The following is a 22572-nucleotide window of genomic DNA, read 5'->3' on the forward strand; positions in this document are numbered from 1 at the left end:
TCTGACTTTAGTAATGATGAACGAGGCTAGGCAGAAATTTCATTCGCTTAGTTCTTGGTTCATAGCGGATCAATTTGAATGAAATTTTCAGCAAAATGCCCTTACGTTATCTAGTTTTTAATTATTATAGTGAGAACTGCCAACTCGTTATCGAATCTCCCATAATGTATCTTTAAGTAAATGGACAGAAACATAATGATCATGTCAGTTGTTAATGAGGTCAATCATTTCAAGGGTAGTTGATTCAATTTTGTAAAAATATTATTTATACTTTTCGCAATTCAGGAGTAGAATTTTTTGTTTCTCATTTAGTCTGCAGAATGTTCATCTAAAATTTAAAAATACTACTACTGTGCAATTCTAGGCCAGTAGCTGACACCAAATAATGTTATCAGAAAACAGCATTTTGCTCCAGGATCAGGAAATGTAAAAGATCTTTGCTTTGACTAATAGAGATATGTATTCCGAATAAAAATAGGTTCTACCCCACAGTAATTTTATTTAGCACTCACAGTTGGCGGATTATTTTACTGCCGAAGCTTACTTTTAAATCAGCCAATCGTTGACATGTAAACAAACGATAACACGTGGTTTATTATTTACTACACATGTAGACACAATGACATTTTTATCTATATACGGAAACATTTTAAGATAAATAGAACAACGCAGCGTGAGTTCAATCCGTTTGAAGAGTAAAATATGCACTAGTCACAATTTATCTCTAATAAATGTATAGAACTATGATAAAATATGTATGCTGGTGGTTTGGTTGATAAAAATTATGACCACATTTCGTAAATTTGTGAGATCTGTCGTAGGCCTACATGTTATCTCTACTTGTGACCACTGGCGGGTCCATATTATGTGGGGTCCCTTGCCCCATCCCCTCACTAATAACAGTATAAAATTCACAAATTATTGTTTCAACTAAACATGTAAATTTTAATTTTTTGTTGCTTGGGGTGATGTGAGATGCTCCACCCCTAACAGAATATTCTGTGCCCGCCACTCAGGCAGTAACCTATGATCCCTAGCCCTACTCCCTATTCCAAAAACCATATAAAATTCACTAATTAGTGTGTTTCTGCGAAACGTGTAAATTTGAATTTGTTGTTGCTTGGTGTGACGTGGAGATCCCCCATCCCACCCCCAACAAAATATGCTGCATCCGCCACTCAGGCAGTAAGGTGATGCCTCACTGACCAGGAGATCCGTTGGTGTGGCGCATAAAAGAACGCTAAACAGTTGGTATTCAAAATAATAAAAGTAGGTCGTAGTACCTCTGTACAGGCAAAATTTCCTCCCAGCGTATGTATGGATAAGTCGGTATTCCTTCGCTCCTTCTTGCCTTCACGTTGACTAAGTGTAAAGCCAGGAAGCCGTGACAAATGGTCCTAATCTCACAGCTTCGCTCTGAGGTTCAGCGCAAAGACAAAAATTAATCAGTCGCTTATCTGCTTCGCCTTATTTATTTCTTGCGACTTGCTTTGATATGAGTTAACAGCGCAAAGGACCGAAATGAACAAATTACTTGGCTTCATACTGATTATTTCCTGCCTTTGCGCTGAACCTCATAGGGAAGTGAACCCACAATTAAACGAGACGGACCACTTGTCGCAGCTTCTCAGCTTAACATGTAATACAGAAGAAGCTAAAGAGTGCCCATCGGCTTCCATACGTTTGCCTGTCTTCATCAGCCAGGTGGTACAGAAATCAGGGGCCATGATGGTCCACTAACCAGGGGGTCCTGGATTCAATCCTTTCCAATGTTGGCCAAGAAAGTGCCTCAGGATTTTCCAGCGTTGGTTCCTGTTTTCACTGGTGCAAGATGGAGTCCCCGGCTAGGAACCGTGTCTTATATTTGGACAGGCCTGTACACGTTGTCTTTCACATGAAAGAACCCTTTGACAGAATTTGAAATACGATTAGGCCATAGCGCTGCTGTTCAGCAAAATTACCTCATGTTAAACCCCATTTCATAACTGGGGGACACTGTGGCTCACAAACCCTGGGGTCCCTTGTTCGATCCCGGTGTTGGTCGAGAAAGTTTATCTGTATTTTCCGATATGCCCCCCCCCCCCTTGTCAGTTGTGTAGGACATAGGGCCTGACAATGGACAACATATAGCTGTGGAAGGTTGGCATCCTTGTCACGTATAAGTTTGGAATCAAAACCACACCACTTGGCTCAACCGAACGCCCACAGGTTAAACCATTCAGGCCCCCCCCCCCCAGTTCCAAGAAAGAAAAGGTATAAATTAACTCTAGATTTGGTCAGGCGCACAGTTCGGGGGTGGGGTGCTTATTTGGCAATTGAGGGACTAACCCACAATGGTCTATGGACTAGACCAAGCTCAGTTCATTTATCGTCAATAGTCCAATCTAATTTGTATACATTGCTGAAGAGTGAAAAGAAAGTGATTATTAACAACATAAAAGTTTTTTTTATAAAATAGACAATATTTATACAAACATTTAGTGTACACAAAAATGTGAACATAAAAACACAAATTAAAACCATATAATGCAAAAATGAGGAATGTTTATAACAAAATATCATCACTGTAATATCACAGTCTAAAGTAGAATTTAAACCCCATCTCTAACAAATTGGCATTAATTAAAGAAAGTTCTTGTTGGATTCAGTTCCTCAGAAAGGTGATGTGTCAGTATTGTTTGTATCAGTGGATGCATTAATGAATACAAAAAATGGAATTTATTGTCCATAATCAAGGCCTAGGTGGGTTATATCAGTAAAAACACAGGTTTATTTACATTCTATGGTTAGCTGTGCAATGATTGTGAGCACTTTGCCTGTCAAGCTGTTAATCCGTTTCCTCTTAGAGATATCTAACACCCTCGAAATATCAAATGTTCACTGTGAGTTTGCATACAGGAACTCATTTATCAAATAATAATAATGAACAAAATTAATGTAGATCTAGTTATTAACAAACTTTATTTTATTAAACATTATTTTTCAACTAACTGCTTACCTTGGCAAATCGCTTCTGGTCTTCCAACTGTAATCATTCATGAAATACTGCAGTCTAATCAACATTCTGTATCTCTTTTGTTATCAAATTGGGTGAAACACTTTATCCCCATCGGTACACTTTATCGTATCGGTACATGGACCTTATAATATGGTCGTAGATTCGCCATCATCTGGAACCATAACCTTTTCTCTTCCGACTTTTTTCAGCCATTCTCCAGCAATGGTCCTAAATTTGTTCGATCTGAATTTATTACATGTGAATAATAATACATGGGAGCTGTCGGATTATGTTTATGAAGCGCCTCGTTGGTCGAATCACGTCACATGACCATTTTAGTCAACAAGGAACCTCTCAAAACACTCCATTTTGTTTGATTTGGCGGAGATATGGAGCGCGAAATTTAAAAGTGGATTTGATCAAAACTGCGGGGTATTTCTCTAAGAATGATAATGCTGTAATTAACACATGTTTTCACTAAAATGTTAAATTGCTTTTTGATGAAGCAAAGGTGGCAAGATATTCGTTGTCAGCTACTGGCCTATATAACTTATCTTAACGAAATTCAAGGGTACACCATTTTCCAAGAACAAAAACAACAACCACAACAATTATATAGTAAAGGCTAATCGTTTAAGTTATCGTTTTATCTTGGAGAAACCTCTCTTAGATTAAATCTCATTGGTTATTATACTATTATAGTTCCGGTATTTAAATATGAACTGATATTTGGTAGATAATGGATAATTTAATGTGGGTGTTCTATTTTTATCACTGGTATTGTACGGATTTGTTCCTCTTTTATTATTATATATTAAACCGGACGTTTATAACGAGATAATGAAAAAGGGTCCTATTACTGTTCTTCCATTTGATAGTATATATATTCGCATTGGGAGTGGGTGTGGGGGTATTTGTGACGTGTCAAGTATTTGAATAAACCCCTTAGATAGTAAAAATAGATATTTGTGACGTGTGTCAAGTATTTGAATAAACCCCCTTAGATAGTAAAAATAGATAAATAGATGGACTATGATACTACCAATATAAGATATTTACGTCATTTGTATTTTTAATTAATGGTTAACCTATCAAGGATGTGGTTATATCCGTGTTACCATGTTTTAAAAATCAAAATGGTGTTTAAAAATGAAAAAGATGATAATAATCTTTAAGAGTTTAACATAATTTGCAGTTCACAATAATATCATATTGCTTTTTAGCAAAATAGTTTCAAATAAGTATAAAAAAAGTGATATTTCTAACTGAAATAATAATAGTTAGAACGACTTCCTTATAGCTATTGTCTTTTTCAAGGATATATACATGTAGTTATTATCTGTTTGAGAAACGAATTGTTAATTAGGAATATAAATTTAGAAATGATAAATTGGTTCAAGTATTTCTAGGTTTGAAGACTGATAGACATATTAATAATTAGCTGTTTCTTTAGACTACCGTCATTTTTATGTACCTAAAGGGGCATTATGTAAAATTTAGATAAAAAGCTATAACATTAAAAAATAGATAATGCATAATGACTATATTGAAAATTTCATTCAAATTACTTTATTTTGAGCGAAGTTGTCAATAGTTGTAGTTTTAACAAGATGTGCCATTGATCGCAATAACCCTACTGGTCATTCGATTCTTAGCCTCGCTTCTCCATTTTTAGATTAAATCGGTAAATGGCAGATCCATTCTAATCTGCTTAAAATCGGAGCCATCCAATGGCATCGAGGGTTGATTATGGTCTTGTCATGTTACTATGTCTGATTAATAATTTATATAACATTTAAGGCCCAAAGAAAGACATGTAATAGGCAGATTTGTCTCTTATATAATGCCTGTTTAAATGTCTTCACCTTGAGTTCTTTGCAGAACGAGGAACTTGGTTGGGCCCAATCGCTACTCATCTTGTTGGGGGTTTTGGGGGGCGGGGGTTTTGGGGGGCGGGGGCGGGGGGGGGGGGGCGAAAAACATCGTAAAAAGAGTACGGTTCTGCCAATTAAAGTACGATCGACATTAAACTTGGCATGCTTGTCCCTTGGATAATTGCGCATTTATGGACGGACGATCTTCGATTTTTTACATGACGTAACAATTCCAAGTTTGCGGCGATGACGTATGAAAGCAAGGTAATTTTACGAGTCTAATGCCTCTTTATTAAGCGTTTTAACGATGATGTAATGCTAAGCCTTCACATTACTGTCAAAAAACAAGTTTATAGTATCTGATCGTCATTTGAGGCATTGTTAATTCTAGGCAAACAACACTATTCGACAGTTGAATCTCTAAAAGAAATATCACCATCAGTCTAAAAATGGTTCAATTCCGTTCAGTATTTACAAAGGTCTGATAAACTGAACATTTCTAAACATTCGACACCCATTGCCAACGATACGATATACTCAGCACAAGCCAGTCCTACCAAATATTTTTAATCCGATTGAATCGACACTGGGAGATTATCTACCGTTGGTATTTTGATTTCTAATTTAAATGTTAAATAATCAGTTTGAGTATATATTTGCGTGGATTAAGCTGTGGAAACTTTGACATTTTAGGAAAAATGCAAACAACGCACCGAGACTATAAGCTTAGTTGTGGCTTTCAATTTTTTGCATGTAATTAAATATGTAATGTTTACGTGATCAAACGCGGAGATTGTTATGTTGTGTAATCCTTAAATGATCGATTTCCACTATAAAAACAAAACAAAAAGAGGGTATTTTTCATGGAAGAGATGTATGTTTTTAAGTTCCGTCTGGATGAACAATATACATATTTACCCATACCTCACCTAAATAGTTTGTGGTTGGTTCGTCCAGTCAGTCAATCGATCAATTTACTAATCAATCAAGTATCAGTACTCTCATTTACATATACTTCGCAGCTCTTTTATTAATTAATGAATGAAAACACTGTACATTGCTTTAAAGTGACATCGTTAACATGGCGAATCTTTTTATTTTGGATATAATAAAGAGTAACGGGTGTCGTACACGTGAAGGCTTAATGGAAAATATTGCTACTCCATCAATCGGGTGCAGTCCCACGCGGAAACAGTCAAGCCAAACCCGTATAATAAATTATGATACACAGGTATTCTATACTGTGCGATTTCTTAGTTAAACTTATTACACTGATACATTTTAATTTTTAATTTTATGTAAACATAATATACTGTTGTTCAAATCTAAGTAAACTTAGTTATATAAAAGTAACTAAGCTCGTCTATTGTCAATATTTTAAAAATACAAAATGACGAAGCTCATTCTGGGCACATAGGATACAGACCAGCATTGATTACCATTACCCATAACTGTTGTTACATCTATTGTTGTTTTACGCCCCCCCCCCCTCCCACACACACACATACCAGTTTACTTGGCGATGTCTGTTGATTTTTTTGGTATGAAACCGAAAAAAAGGTTTGAATTTACATTTTCTACCAGGTTTTGATGAATGTTCATCTTGTTAGGCGGAAGGATAACAGAGTTAAGGGGTTGATCTCATACATGCATTGCGCAATATACGTTGCTCCATCTATGGTAGGTATCGTGCAACCCAACAAGAATTTGGAAATAGGTTAGAGCTGGTTAAAGAGACGAAAATTAACATTAAAGTCAACGGAAAAATCTATTGTTACCTGAGGCCACATGTCAACATGTAGGCATACCGTTAAGTATGGTGGCTGATTGGTATCATGTCATGATGTCTTGGTGTCGCCCTTCATAAGGCGACAAACCGACAACCCGACATCACGACATTTTAACCCGACACCACGACAACCTGACAATACGACATTTTCGCGTAATGTCTCGTAGAAATGTCGTATTGTCGGGTTAAAATGTCGTGATGTCGGGTTAAAATGTCGTGATGTCTATGTCGTAGTGTCGTCAAGAAAGTTCCGAGATTTTGCAGTGTGGTTTCTCCAAAGCACCGTGTCTAGTATTGTATATAGATGGGACAAAAAAAAACAAAAAAAAAAAAAGAAATAAAAAAACCAAGCTCCTGTGAACACATTGGCGTGCACATAAAAGAATCCTTCGCTGTTGAAATTTGATGACGAAATGCTACGATTCATTGAAAATTTCCGTTATATCTCTCTGCATAGTCCGATTGGTGCAGAAAAGTAGGAAAATGAAATGAAATGAGGTTTAACGCCCAACTGTTCTGCTTTAGGAGCCGCAGTGGCTAAGTGAGTAAGACGCTGGTTCGCTAGCCTGGAGGTCGCGGGTTCACTCCCGGTGTTTTTCGAGAAATTTCATCGAGATTTTCCAGCGTGGTTTCCCATGCTGTCAAGACAAGTACAGCTGTCTAGTCGTTCGAGTGGGACGAAAAACCGAGGTCCCGTGTATACATTGGTGTGCACGTAAAAGATCCATTGGCAGTTGGAATTCGATATAAGACTAGGCCATAGCGCCGTGGTCCGGGCAAAATGTCTCTCATAACACACCGTATGGCGTAGGCCCGTCTTCATTAACCCAGTCGGAGCAGAACAGTAGGACGTTCAATTCCATTTCATTTCATTTCGTTCTGCCCAGACTGGGCTAATGAGGACGTACTTACAGTGTACTATGGGGGAAACTTTTCCCGGATAGCGGCGCTACGGCCTACACTTATATTGAATTCCAACTGTCATGGGGTCTTTTAAGTGCAGGCCAATAGGTTAATGGGGCCAATGCTTTTTGTCCCATCAGAACGATTATATGTTATCCCTTGCAAGATCGCCGTTCTGCATCACTGTCAAAGAGGAATGACTCCAGAAATGGGGTTTAATGTCCTACGTTTCTGGTAGTCACGATGCTGGACGCTGGCTCTCCAACGCTTAGGTTTCGTGTTCGATCACTGCGTTGGCCGAGCTCATCGGGAATTTTCCGGACTGGTTCCTCTTTACAGTGTAACAGGAAGGGAGGCCTGGCAGCGGATAACTATACTCTCTTGGGTGGTACGAAAAATCGAGGTTCCGCGTACATATTAGCGAACACGTAATTAGCCCAGTCAGAGCAGAGCAGTAGGACGTTAAACACAATTTCATTTCATTCAATTTTCCTACTTTTATGTGCCAATCGGGTGGGCTATTGAATATACAAGGCATACGATATGCAGATTGCTATGATGGACATTTTCAATTAACCGTGGCATTTTTTCATCGAAATTCAACTGTGAAGGATTATTTTATGTGCACGCCAATGTGTACGCAGGAGCTTGTGTTTTTGTCCCATCTACACAACTAGACAAGGTACTTTGCCACGTCCTTTGTCCTGCACTACGACATGGATCAGTGTACATAATCTTAGTATTGAGAGGAATATGGCCGATAACTCGTCACCACAACACGACACCACGACAACCCGACATCACGACATTTTAACCCGACAATACGATATTTGTACGCGACATTACGATGTTTTTAATTTCGTGGTGTCGGGTGAAAAATGTGTTGTCGGGTTAAAATGTCGTGATGTCGGGTTAAATTGTCGTGATGTCGGGTTGTCGCCTTATGAAGGGCGACACCACGACATCACGACATCATACCAATCAGCCACCATAGTTAAATTTTACAGCCCCTATATTTCCGCGCGGTATCGACGTATGTGGTAAGTGAAAACAAAGACTTAGTGCCGCCTATTCTTCAAATTTATAAACCTATAACGGTAAATCTCTTTGATCTTTGGGGTATATTCTATGCCCGAAATAATTTGAGGTCTGAAAGTCGGGGTGGCTTTGGATATATTACACCTGTAACGGGTTATTTAAGGTTTTTCTTACGGGAATTCTATGGGATATTCTCATTTTGAGTACATATAAACATAGACAGGTTATAAGCACGATAAAGTCCGAGACTGGGGTTATGCTGGGGAAGAAAAACTTTAGAAAAAACCCTCGACAGATCAACCTCGGCCTGCCGGCCTTGGGTTTTCTTTTTCTCGGGTTATTTTCTTCAGTCTTTCTTTCCCCAGCATAACCTCACTCTCGTGCTTAATCCTACACATAATGGTGATGTAAAGGCGATAGCGAAGTGCCTTCTGTATACATGATTTGCTTTTTCGAATTATAATGGAAGGCATCGAGAAGATAGTCTCGTATTTCCGTATTTTTGGGGAAATAAACTGCTTAATGTCACTTTAAGATGTTTTAAGGTTGTTACGATTGCCGAAGACTTCTTAGTTTTATTTCCGTCACCTGAAGGCTTGTAGGAACGTCAGTTAATATCATTTATCATACTCATTAACAGGCAGAAAAAAAACAATACCCAGTTCCTTTTCCTCTTTATATAAAGTGATATTTTTTTATCTGTGTTTTAGGTAAGTATTTTATCTATAGTATAAGCGTGACATATATTACACCTTGTGGAATGTTAGGTATTATTGGGTTAAGTGGCATGATGTCCGTGACACAGCTGTCATTCATTATAACATTCACCTGTAAAAGTCATATCTTAGAACAAATAGGGGAGACGTTAAATAACAATATTTAGACTCTGCTTTTTAGAAGGAATCGATAACAAAAGATGTCACGTGTACATGAAGGGAATAAAATTTCTTACATTTTCTTGACTATAAGTTGTGCCTTCTGTAGTATACTAGACAAGATAATGTAAGAAGTTTTATTTTAACCCCGTTAAGTGGTTACGTGATCCGTGCTTGACTAGATACTACCAGCGTACAGCCCGCCTGGTATGTATAGTCTGCTAATCTCTTTCAATTCTTGAAGTCACCGCCAACTTCAACAATCCCAATCCGACATCCATTTCATTTATATCAGTCATAATGCTTCTGTTGGAGACTGCACAAATTAAGGTCCTGTGATTATCGGACTTATTGCTTTATTTATACTAACGTTGTATTTTTTGAGGTCACGCATGGTAAGACATAGAGCCTGTCCTAGTTCTCTGTCGTGATTGCCTTTGGTCTTCTTTGTCTGGTTGTCCACTTGTAGAAGATGTCACTCCTCTAAGTTTACCGTTACCATAATAGTGTATATTATGTACCGAGGTGTCCAAGCTAAAGCCCAGGATCCTTCAGAATGGTTTTGTATTAAGCTTTTCTGATTTTGATGCATAACAAAATGTTCACTGTTAGAGCTACAAGAGTATAACTAAACTGGCTGAACGTGTGTACAACACCTCACATGGACGTGCAATATACTGATGGTTGGGACTTAATGCGGATGGGAACCCTTCTAACACTGTTTTCTGAAATATATTAAATGATTCCGTACCTATTTCTACCAGGATGTTTTTTTGTCCCATAGCCATTGGTCTTAGTCAAGCCAGACACATCCTTTAAATTTAGTCCGTAGTTAGAATTTTTCCATTCCATAAACACCAGTCTTTGTCTAGCTAGAGACGACCTCCCTTTTTCCTGGGATGTTTGACGACCAAGTGAGAGTCGGAACATTTAAGTCCCTTTTTGTTTCTACAAATTGCAATATTGTGACTTTATGGAAATACCCACAGCACATTTCCCGGTTTACAACTATAAGTTACTGAAGCGACAACTATGAAACAAAGGTAGTTTTTTTTTAACAATTCAAGTGGTTACTTGTTAAAAACACAGAGATACATGTAAGCTATTAAAAGATTAGTCTATTTGACCAGTTAGTTCTTTTCCTTTTTTACCAGTCACCCCAATCCCACACACATAAAAACGATATTTGCCAATCGACCAATCATGAATGTTTTGCCATTGGCATTATTGGCCTTCATAAACCCTGTGATTTCTGCAATGAGAAGTGTATAAGGTGTCCGAGAAACGTAAGCATGCCCCCCACCTCCCCACACTGAACTTAGACTGCCTGTCTGCAGTTAGCTCTGCTTAAGAACAGACACTAAGATAGTTGACAGACATTTAAAGTCCTAAATCGACGATTTTAGTCGAAAACGCTAAGCATTATACTTCTAGAATTTTGAGATGTATTGATTCTGCTTCCATTTAAGGTAATGGAATAGATTTATTTAGTCTTTGTGTGTATGCTAGATGTGAAACGGAGTACAACTTCATTACAAAACAATATACTATTTTTTGGATATGGCGGCCATTCAGGACAGAGATGAATCTCTGTGTACAGAATGCCCCCCCACTCTCTTGCCCCCCCCCCATCCCTTGATGGTCATAGAATAGTTTCGACATAACAGTTCACATGAAGCCTTCGCCAATGTAATAAGATAAGGCAAATTATTTCAAATTGTTGATTATTTACATATAGACAGTGATGACGCAAATTTCATGTACTGTATAAACTAGCTATAATCTATAACGGTTTGGCGACATGTTGGTGTATGTGTTTTGTTCTCGGGTCACTGAACATCTTGTCTATGTATATATGAATTATCTCTTTTTTATTTACCTATTATACCTTTATCTCTTCCGGCAATATATGACGTCTGCCTTTTTAGTGAGCAGCATAGTCGCGGTTTGACTGGTGGAGTAGTCTTGGTCGTTTTGACTGACATCTTCGTCTTGATGACATTCGGCTTATATCTGACGCCGTTTCTTTTAATTACCACTTGGTAGAAAGGTGTGAAACGGCGAGTGCTTGTTTTGGGACATTTTTACTTTTTTCTACCCATTGACCAGGGTTTGACTCATCTTCAATTCAACAGTTCAACATTGTGTGCTTGATTTTTTCTTCTTTTTCTTCTTCGAAACACCTGAACAACTGTCAAAACTTTAGTTTACGCCTTAAAATAGAGAAAAAGATCATTTTCACGGCTTTTCTTATGGAATATATTAAAATCCTCAAATAGGTAAGTAGAATATTACAATACAATTACGTTTGAAAATGCACCTAACTTTTGTATATTGTATTTATTTAAAAGTTAGTAATACACATTGTAGTCGCCACGAGGTCTATTATTCAAAACGCTTGTCTAAAATTGCTATTTCAAAAAAAAATAAATTCTCAAAATCAAAAGATTCATGAATAAACATAAGTTGTAAATAACTTTTGTTGACGTAAAGATATTGTTTTTGTTTTGTTGGATAAGGGCTCATATCTGCTTACTATTTTAAAACCTAATAAGAACATGAATACAAATCATGCGTTTATGCAGGACTAAAACAATAAACTAGTTTAAGCATTTTGTCTAACAATAGGGCGTAGACTAATAATGTATATTTTTTTTATTGTTTTCTAATTAAGGAATCTTTTATTATAAAATGACACGATATACGTGAAATTATTGCTCACTGAATTATATATTTCACGACTATGAAGGTCGTATTTTGTAAGCCAATGTCTAAGTTTTTTCAGGTAATACCCATTTATAATTATATTTCACCCTGCACTATCCAAACAGTACTCTTGTTACATGATAGATTACGTATATAAGATAAATATAAGATATACTTCCCAACTCAGGCATATAGGATTATTTTAGTGATATACGGTTCTAATTAAATATTCTGATAGCTGACAACTTTCTATATTTTAAATGGTTTCAATGGCATTTAGTAATTGAACTGGAAAAACACATTTCACAATTCTATGGAATATAATTACTGTTTATTGCTCGGCAGCGTCTCTTGATAAATAGATAAGCCTAGTCGAAGCGCCACTCAGGGATTGTATTTCTTAGAATTCCTGCCTGTGTATTCCATATTAATTCTGACCTGTGTAAATCTGTGTGTACAATCAAAACTACAATCATTCCTCTTTCACGAAAAACTTACCAAAATACACAAGTACCTATAGACATTTTGGCTAGTTGCTGTAATTGTTTGGAATAAGGATAGGTGTTTGTAACACATTAAACCTGATTTGTTGTCTTATAAAATCCTTATTTAGATATATTTTCGAGGTTGTCAAGTTCAGAGTTGTATATAACAGGATCTATTACACCTGTTTGTGAAATTGACACATATTTCATGTTTTAATTCACAATAATATATTATTGCTTAAAATATACTACACGGACACGCTCGGGGAAATCAAAATGAAAAGAAAACGTACACAAATATTGCATAATAAATATACTGCTTAAAATGCCACAATAGTAATAGGATAAAGCTTTGTAAATAAGCTGAAAAAAGTTTATCCCAAAGAATATAGTGTGTATAATTAATGTACGTGGCATGTAAATAATTGTGAAGGTTTCACTGTTTGTTTCTGCGGGCACCGATAATATTCTGTTTGAAATAAACCACAAAGCCTAACACAATAATGACCGAGGGTCTATCTTTAGGTCTACTTTATACTTTGCTTATATTCTGGATTTTATTGAGAGAAATGAAATGAAATGGGGTTTAACTTCTTACTTTTCTTTTCTGCTCCGACTGGGCTAATGAAGACGCGTATTGAGAGACAATGCTTAAAGGTTCTTCATGACCTTGACAAACGAGGAATAATCCAAAGGCCTATTTGAGGTCAACCTCGACTTTTGATTACATTTAAGTATATTGGAGAGGTTTTGTTGGTCATTTCTTTTCATAAATCTGTAATATTAGTCCAATAACGTCATTTTTTTTACTTCTTTTCTAATATCACAAGTACCAATCCAACTACAAATGATAGGAAGGAAAATATTGTAAACCTTCCATTTCTGCAAGCAGATTACACAATGATCTCTCTCTCCCTCTCTCTCTCTCTCTCTCTCTCTCGTGCTTTGTCAAACCCACAAAATTACAACCATTCATATGTCATGTATTCTATACTTTTAGAAAGTATTTCTGTATATCCACATTCTCGTATTCACATCCCCTGCTTTATTCAAACATTCTCGTTGATAGTAAAAGAAACACATCTTTAAGTACTACGACATGAACTGTATGTTGGGGTTGAGGTTAACATCGTGGGTAAACTCAACTATTTTTGACATCTTTGGTGAATTGAAACATTTTCTACATGTATAATTATGAATCTATGTCTGTAATACTGCGTACTGAATGTAATTACTTGTAAATAACTACTTCAAAAGGACATTTTGTGTCATTTTTTATTTACTTTTTTATTAAATAACAAACTATGCTGTATGAAATTGATAATGATTCAGGCTGGCTTGAGCAAACTGTTCACATTAAGTTTATTTAAATTGTGAAAACTAAACAAAAATGAAAATAAATCGTTTATCATATCGTGATCGGTGACAGAAAACTGAAAAAAGGGCCACGCCATTAACCTTAGTGTACTGACTGTAATAAATCAAATACATTTAATGTTATAGATTTCCAGGACGACAAGGAAAATAAAATGGCACGTGCTCAAATATGTGAAAATACTCTTTTAACCATTTTGGTAGTATCTTGCCCTGGTGCCCATAATATAAGTCTTCAACATTCACTTGTCTGTGGCGGTCAAGTTGCGGATGATAAGGATGATGTGTCTAGTCGTTCGGATGGGACACAAAAAATTAGAGATACCCGTACACGCAAAAGAACCATTGGCAAATTTGAAGCAGAGCGAGCTGGTGGAAACACCCCGATCAGGGCAAACCTCTTATTGCCCTTATTATAGTAAACAGAAGTTTTGATTGGACCGTAAACCCCATTCCATCAGTAATGGTTCATATACTCAAATTTATTTACTTTTTCAAATCGAGTTCACATCGGCAATAGTTCAAAATAATAAGGACAGTGCAAAACTGAATGTGAATTATTGATCTTATTCCGGTGATATATATGACAGTGACTTTGTTTAATGGTAAACATGGAGATCAGCTTACTGTCCTACATTTCTGCACCAACCCGCCTAACGAAGATGATCATATACAATGTGCTCTGGGGCAAATTTTGTTCAGGCAAGGCGCTACGGCCTTCTCGTATTTCAAATTCCAACTCCCATTATCCGAACGACTATAGACCCCGTTCTCTTGTCAGCACCCCCCCCCCCCACACACACAAACACAACCAAACGGGAAAACTCCGAACCGAGGAACTTTCTCAGCAAACACCGGGACCGAAACAGGAGATAATTTTAAATATGTATTACACTATAACGTCGATGAGTTTCCAAAATCTAGTATCTTAGATACTTGGTTAACTTTTCGAAATCTTGTTTACCTATTACATGGTTCACGAAAGCTTCAATTAGAGATGCTGTTTTATAACATGTGACTATTCCTCACCTAGTTCTAAAAACACGCCAAAATATCCAATCTATATATGTAGCATGGTGAGAATCAGGCTTTCGAATTATTGTTTAATATAAATTTTTCTTAAACATGCATTATGCAAGAACTAAAACTGTCTATTGCAGGTCTTTCTTTAGGCCTGAAATGTTATCTAAATTATTAATTAGACATTAATTAACCTATCCAGACCATAATCAACTCTAGATGGCATCGCTAGCTTGCGATCTTTAGTGGATTATGAGCCGATTTACTGCATAACTTTCCTTCACGATTTAACGATTAAATGGATAATTGAGACTATGCTGTTTATCGTACTGACTTTAGTAATGATGATCGAGGCTAGGCGGAAATTCCATCGCCTAGTTCTCGGTTCATAGTGGATCAATTTGAATGAAATTTTCATCAAATTGCCTTTACATTATCTAGTTTTTAACTATTATAGTGAGAACTGCCAACTCGTTATCGAATCTCCCATAATGTATCTTTAATTTTTAATTTTGAATTAATTGATCAATGCGCACTATGTTCAATTTGAGTATTTTATCATATTCATACCGTCAGGACGCGATTAACCCTTTGAAAATACCAGTATGTCTATAAGGTATATAATTTCGGCACTAGATATCTAGTAGCCGATTTTTTATTAGGTAATACGCCCGTAGGTTTGAAAAATTGGATTTAGTTATTACCATTAGTCATTTAAATAGCATCTCTTTTTATCAAATTTATGAGATTGGATTTTTTTGAATAAGAAAACGTTCACATTTTCGGTGCTTTTTGTTCGATTTGCGACATTATGACGCCAATAAATGTCGTATATTTTAGAAGAAAAGGACATACATGATCATAAAAATGATCACTAAATTTTCAAATACACACTCATCAAATTGATTGACTCATATTTTATTTAGTTATTTTTTTATTCCTCATGGAGGGTTGCAAACAATTTGACATACATCATTTGCAAACACAGTGACAAAAAACCATCTTGCCAATAAAAACTATACATCGATATTTCAATCCATTTCATATCACAATATACATTATGTCCCCAATAAAATGGAAACTTGTTTGATACTTACTATTTGAAGTTAAATTAACGTGTGTAATTAATGGTATAAAGTCAGCAATATAAAACGCGGGAATGAAAAAATGTTACTGTCATGAATAGCATTTAGTTGATTTGAAAAAAAGTTTGACTTTCCTTAAAAAAATTGCAATAATGTGTGCGACAGCAATTTGTCGTAACACATTAACTATAAACGTTCGAAGGTTACTTGCCTAAGTTAGTCTGGGGGTCGGGTGGACCAATGATCTAACGCGTGCGCTTTAGATAATAAGGACTATCAGTGGTGTGGTCGCCTGTTTTCCCCGGGTTCTTCCAGTTCGCTCCGACTGCTAAAGACCCGTACGCGCAAGCCAATTGTGGAAATAAATTAATTTGAACCATATGTTAGTACCGAAATGACGTTATTTGTGTCCAGTATAGCGCCAATGACTAGCACATCCTGTAGTTAATGTACTATGTGCTTTATTGCACATGCCACTGTATGATCAAACATGTTTTTAATGACCGTAGGCAACGAAAATGCCAATAATTCATTTGTTAGTAATGAAGTCATCACCTACGGAGGATGTAAGGTAGGAGACATTTTTATTACCACAGAACACATTGACTTTTCTTGTAATTGCATTTCTGATGTTTTGTTTTGGTTGATGTAGTCAATATGAATATATTATTGCATGTAAGAAAGTAATTGATTAATTGTGGTCACGATTTTAGTAATTTTCTAAATATAGATTTAAAATTGACACAAATTGAATGATGTATGGTATGACGAAGGTGTGTATGCAAATTAAGAGGTCGTTGAGTCGAACTTATATAATTATTATTATAAAATATACATTAATTTTCAAATAAAAAAAGGACTTAATATTAATTGATTTTAAAACAATAATGGCATTAAAGATGACATTTGTGTCCCCACGCGGTTAATTAGGTCATTCATGACTGTTAACATAGTTTATGAGAGAACTGAGATGCTTATTAGATCACTAATAGATGCTGGTCAACTGAGGATGGGTTAGTTTTTGATATTGCTAGTAGCTTAGCTAGGGCTGTGCTGGGGGTGATGGGGTGGGGGTCACGTGCTAGACTAGCATCCTGACAAGGAAATACGTTCGAATGGGACGAAAAATTAGGTTATGTATATGCGATTTGATGCAGTTTGAAGATCCACTGAAATTTGGACATGGAAATAATAGTACGGCGTATGCTCGTCTTCATTTGGCAGGATGGTGAAGAAAGATTAAACGCTAAACCCTGTTTCATTTCCTTAAATCACTAATAGATCTTTATTAAAGAGGCTTTTATGTAAGATTTAGATAAAGAGTTGGTCGTTTTTGATATAAATAGTTCAAAAATAGATAATGCAAAATGAATATATTGAAAATTTCATTCAATTTACCTTATTCTGAGCGAAGTTATCAATGTTTGTAGTTTTGACAAGATGTGTACATTGATTGTTTATTATCGTAGCCACCGGACTGGTTGTTCGAGATTTAGCCTCGCTTCTCCATTTTTAAATGAAATCATTAAACCGATGGCTTAAAGAGTTGATTATGGTCTTGTCATGTTAATAAATGACTACTTAATAGTTTCTTAAAGGCCTAATGAAAGACCCGCAATCGGCATATTTAGCCCTTGAATAATTGCTCTTTAAGTGCGTAATAAATGAAATAATTATTACCATTCGACAGCCACTAAAATGACAACCTTTTGATTAGAACAGCAAGATAGGAGACAGTCCGAGTCTTCACGAAAAATATTTAAAAACAAGTACGACTTGAGCTATAATGTATGACGAAGAAATGTTATGTCGAAACAACAAATTTTTTAAAACAGTTTACCCAGTATTCAAATCATTATTACCCTTTAGCAGTCGAGTTCATGGGAGTAAGAGCTATTTTCTTGGTACTTTATCTAGACAGATATTAACATAATTACTGTCCTGGTTCTTAAAGGAATATATCTTTAAATGATAAAGCGTTGACATGTGTATGATTAATAACAATGATGATAAGTAAAATAATACCAATGTCGTGAAACTATTTCACGCCTCATTTGATTTACTTTTTATTGTAATTTAAAAGCCACAGTTCAAACTCTAGGTGTATCAAGTGAGAAAATACTGCAGGCCTTTACTTATTATTGATGTAAATATTCTATTTTACAGTATTATTAAAGTAGAGTTCAGATCAGTACATAGTTTGGTATATCCCCAGGTCAGTCCTTGAGTAATTTCCAGGGATTTGTACATTGTAGAAACTGAATGTTGAGCGATAACCCTAGTGGACAAGGCACCAATTAATTGATTTTATTTTAAATTTTTGCCAGGGCAAATCCCAGTTTAAATTATTATCGGGATGTGATAAAAACACCAATACATCAGAGGTACCCGTAAGTTATTACTTAGCCAAAAATAATTGTATGGTAGAACAGTCTATGTAGCTGTCTATAAGGGAGAGGGGTTTTTCATAGGCATAAGCCTCTTCCCCAATCCTATTCAGTCACCCCGAATAAAAAATATTGTTAAAAAAAACGAAAACAGTCTCTGTACCGTATATAAAAGGACATAAATAGCTGTGGCTTGAAAGTTTCTCAACGGTAGTGGTTGTAGATCTGATATCAAAAGATGAAGAGTTTCAAAACGCGGGCAGAGGGTGTGAACATAATATCCCAATGATCTGAGTTTATAAAGAGGCACAAAAGAGGGCAGTTAACAGAAATAGTCTTTTTTCCTTCAAAATAATGTCAGTAAAAATCTACTGTCGATGTTGGAGATAATTATGTAGCAAAATCGCCGAAAACAAATAAGTATCGACAGTACTGGCGTTTAGCTGGCAATTTTCCCCGTTAGAATTAAAGTAGAGATCTCTGGGTACAAAATAAAAATGTCGATGTAAATAATTATCTGTCATCGTTTCAAATTATAGGTCTTCATATACAGCCTATGTTGAGATATAACTGATTTTGTGTTTAAAAGTCGACAGTTAAAGCCTTATAGAAGTACGCATGGATAGTTTCTCTTAATAGGGTTATTTTAATACTGCGGTTAGCTCCAGGCAAGACTATTTCAGTGCTTTCTTTCAAGCTCGAAATATATTTACCTTTAAGCTTTTAATGGTTAGAATAAATGTCTCGAAATTGGATGAATAACTGAGGTATACAATTCATACGGATCATATAACCATCGGTTTCTTTGAAATTCATTTTTATTGTGTATGTGTATACTGTGCAGCCTCTTCTAAAAAATAACAACTTTTATGTTAATCACGTAACTTTTGGACCACAAGGGCTTTGCGTTACTCATGCATCAAACCGATAATGCTTGTTAAAATATCCAAGGTAAACTCTTTAAACACAGGGTGGTGGAGGCCAGTTTTAAAACAGACGTTACACCATTTTAAAATCTCCTAAAATCGACTATGGTTCGTTCAAACAATTAAACAGACAATTGGTGCACAATTCAAATAAAATGAAGCCTCTTGTTTTGTCTTCGTGTATCGTCTTGGTCTAAAATTCACGTCTTAAAACAATGTTGAATACCGTGCAGCTATAGACTACGCCTTACTGAACTAGAGAATTTGTTATAAAATCTCATAAGGAGGTTCTCGTAAACTTAAAGTACATTGATTGTGTACTTCCATACCTAACAATACCTTATTAAAGGACAATTTTATCGTCCATGAATATTACATATTATGTGATACAATCGGTTAAACAGATTCGAAATATAATTTAAAGTCAGAATAGTTGCTATGGGTGGTCTGTAACGGCTACGCCTAAAATTCCAATTGTGACTCAAATTCAGGAGATCGGTGCTTCAATACCGATTGTCATGTTTCCGTCCTTCAATTTTACATAGTATATGTGATGCAATAGGTTAAACAGATTCCAAATATAATTTAAAATAAGAGTATTTGTTATGGTTGATCCGTAACATGTTCGGGTAAATTCCGGATGTGACTCTAATTCTGGAGACCACTTATTTTTGCGGATTGAAGTAGACCTATAATCACTCACAAACTTTTTCTTTTCAATTTGCATCACATCCGGAACTTGCGCGTAGGCGTTACGGATTAACCATAATAAAGATTGATCCTTTAATCTTATATTTGAAATTTGTTTAACCTATAGTATCACATAATATGTAAAATTGGTGGACGACAATAATTGTCTTTTAAATAGGGACGGTTATATATGGAAGCGGATATATAATCAATGACGATGAAGACATGGATACCCAATGTACATGTATTCCAAGAACTGCGAAACTATTCACCAGTCAACTCGACTTATTTTGATAAAAAAAAATCAATTACCCAAGTATTTTGACCTTGTTTGTTGTTTGAAGAAAGGCGGTACAAAGTTTAAAGGTAGATGGTTTTGATACACTTGTTGACAGTCACCACCTTTTTGAAATACTTGCCCTTATTTGTTTATTTTTTTAGCCTTAAATTGCAATTAATTTGTGGTTTGGTTTGCTTTGGTTTTACAACTACAATGCTAACTGCTAGAAACCCTTCACATCGGATAGTCATTTCACCATAATGTAAATGTTCGGTTTCATTTTTTTTTTCAATATTGACATATCGTAGAAAGCACATTGGTGCAAATTTTAACAGGTTATAATGAACATCGCGTTAAATATAAAGAAATGCAGTTGAGTTGCCGTCATGTACAAATTTATCTCGGTTGATTATTATGTATAAAAACAATACATTTTCTCTGACCCATCCAGGTGCATACTCGGGTTTCTTTTTCTGTTTTTAGGTGGGTGGGGAGGGGTGAGGTGGGGGATCATTAGAATAGAATGAATTTAATGAAATGAACGAATAGGATGAATCAGTGGAATGGAATTTAACGTCCTACTTCTCCGCCCCAGCCGAGGTAATGAAGAATGGTATATGCAATGCAGTTTGCTATGAGGAATTTGTTTCCCGGACAGCAATTGAATTCCAACTGTCAAGGGTTCTTTTACGTGTTCGTCAAGATAGTTAGAATATAATTAAAGTGTATCTTACGACCTATGCTTGTTAATACATTCATTTAGATAAATATCAATCTGGTTAAAACACAAAGCCTATTTCGTTTCGTTTTTATAGTTCAAAATTTCGTTTCAGGAATAAGCCAATGAAACGGTCTGTTACGGCGAGCTTTAGGCGTGTTTTTCACGGAACTGTGGGTAATCCACTAGTAACATCAATGCTGATTGGTTAATCAAATGTCTGACGTCATAGCGCCATAAGTCGGTCTTTTGACCCCTGACGTGACCTATCGCGTGTCACGAAAGTATAAAAAACGAACACGAAATATAGATCTGTATTTCAATCAGATTGGATAAATATCACCAAATTAAAGTTAATCAGTTGTGCATAATTAAATTATCTTTGTGATGGAGATATATTTCAAAATTCGACACGGCGTTAATTCAAAACGTTCATCTTACGGGTGGCTCATTTTACCTGTATTGATACTTGAAAATCGTTTTACACATTCGTTTCATGTCTGTTTGTTGTAGGTGATTCGTTTTTTACAACTAAGATAAAACATTGAAGATGATAGCTATGTGTTGTAGTAAGAATTGTTTGAGTTGTAATCTAGACAACCCCAAGTATTTACATTGAATCTGACTCGTTAAATGGTTGAGGTATGTGGACAAAGTTTAAATGTCGCTCTCCATATCAGATTTATAGCATATTAGCACCATATTCAGTCCACACCTGGGTTTAAAGGGTGTTGTCTTGTTGACAATACCATGTTTTACCAGGCGGACATATTATAAATAGGTAACTATTAAATCGGAGACAGAAATTGACATAGGTCGTCAGCAGGATTCGGTGTTGGCTTGTCATATATACTTTAACTACATTAATACTCGTTATAAACTAAAATTAACATGATTAGTTTTCAGTCAAGTTCAACAGGTTCGACACAGATTATTAGGTTAACGAAAAGGGTTATTGAAGTGGTCTACAAGATGTCTGTATATTTTCGGATGCCCAGTGACTCATCTTAATCATACAATTTAATGTTACATATCCCATTGACCGGCCATTGCCATTTAATGTAAAGTTTAAATTCATGTCTGATATCCTTTAATTAAAATGAATTGTCACCTACAAGTCAGAAGTTGCTTGCTATTTTGCTATTTGTTATGCAATAAACCGTCTCGGCCAACCATATAAGAGCCAATATGTGTTGTAAAATATCCTCTGCCCCAAAAACTTTTGTAGGGAATTTGGCAAACGCTGGCGCATGGTGTTAAATTGTACGATAAACGTGATGACTTTGACTTTCCGATTATTAACTTTCCATTCATTAGTAGTAAAATTCCAATATCACTAGCTTATGGAGTGTTTGTGTCTCAGCTAATTCGTTACACGAGAGCTTGTTCCTTTTATTCTGATTTTTTAAGTAGATCGAGGCATT

The 22572-nt window shown here is 35.8% G+C and overlaps 1 protein-coding gene across 3 annotated transcripts in view; it reads left to right on the forward strand.

The window, feature by feature from the left end:
• The window catches only part of LOC126810207 (class A basic helix-loop-helix protein 15), a 100734-nt gene that overhangs the window by 17702 nt on the left and 60460 nt on the right, over window positions 1-22572 (forward strand). The window contains exon 1 of one of the 3 annotated variants that reach the window (XM_050535163.2): window positions 11444-11756. The exons of the other annotated variants lie outside the window; for them this stretch is intronic. The gene's annotated coding sequence lies outside the window, so the exon portion shown is untranslated. Of the gene's footprint in view, window positions 1-11443; window positions 11757-22572 lie in introns of those variants that run through there. 3 annotated transcript variants of the gene reach the window in all.

The sequence above is a fragment of the Patella vulgata genome, chromosome 2, assembly GCF_932274485.2.
Source record: "Patella vulgata chromosome 2, xgPatVulg1.2, whole genome shotgun sequence".
Classification (NCBI taxonomy): Eukaryota; Metazoa; Mollusca; class Gastropoda; family Patellidae; genus Patella; species Patella vulgata.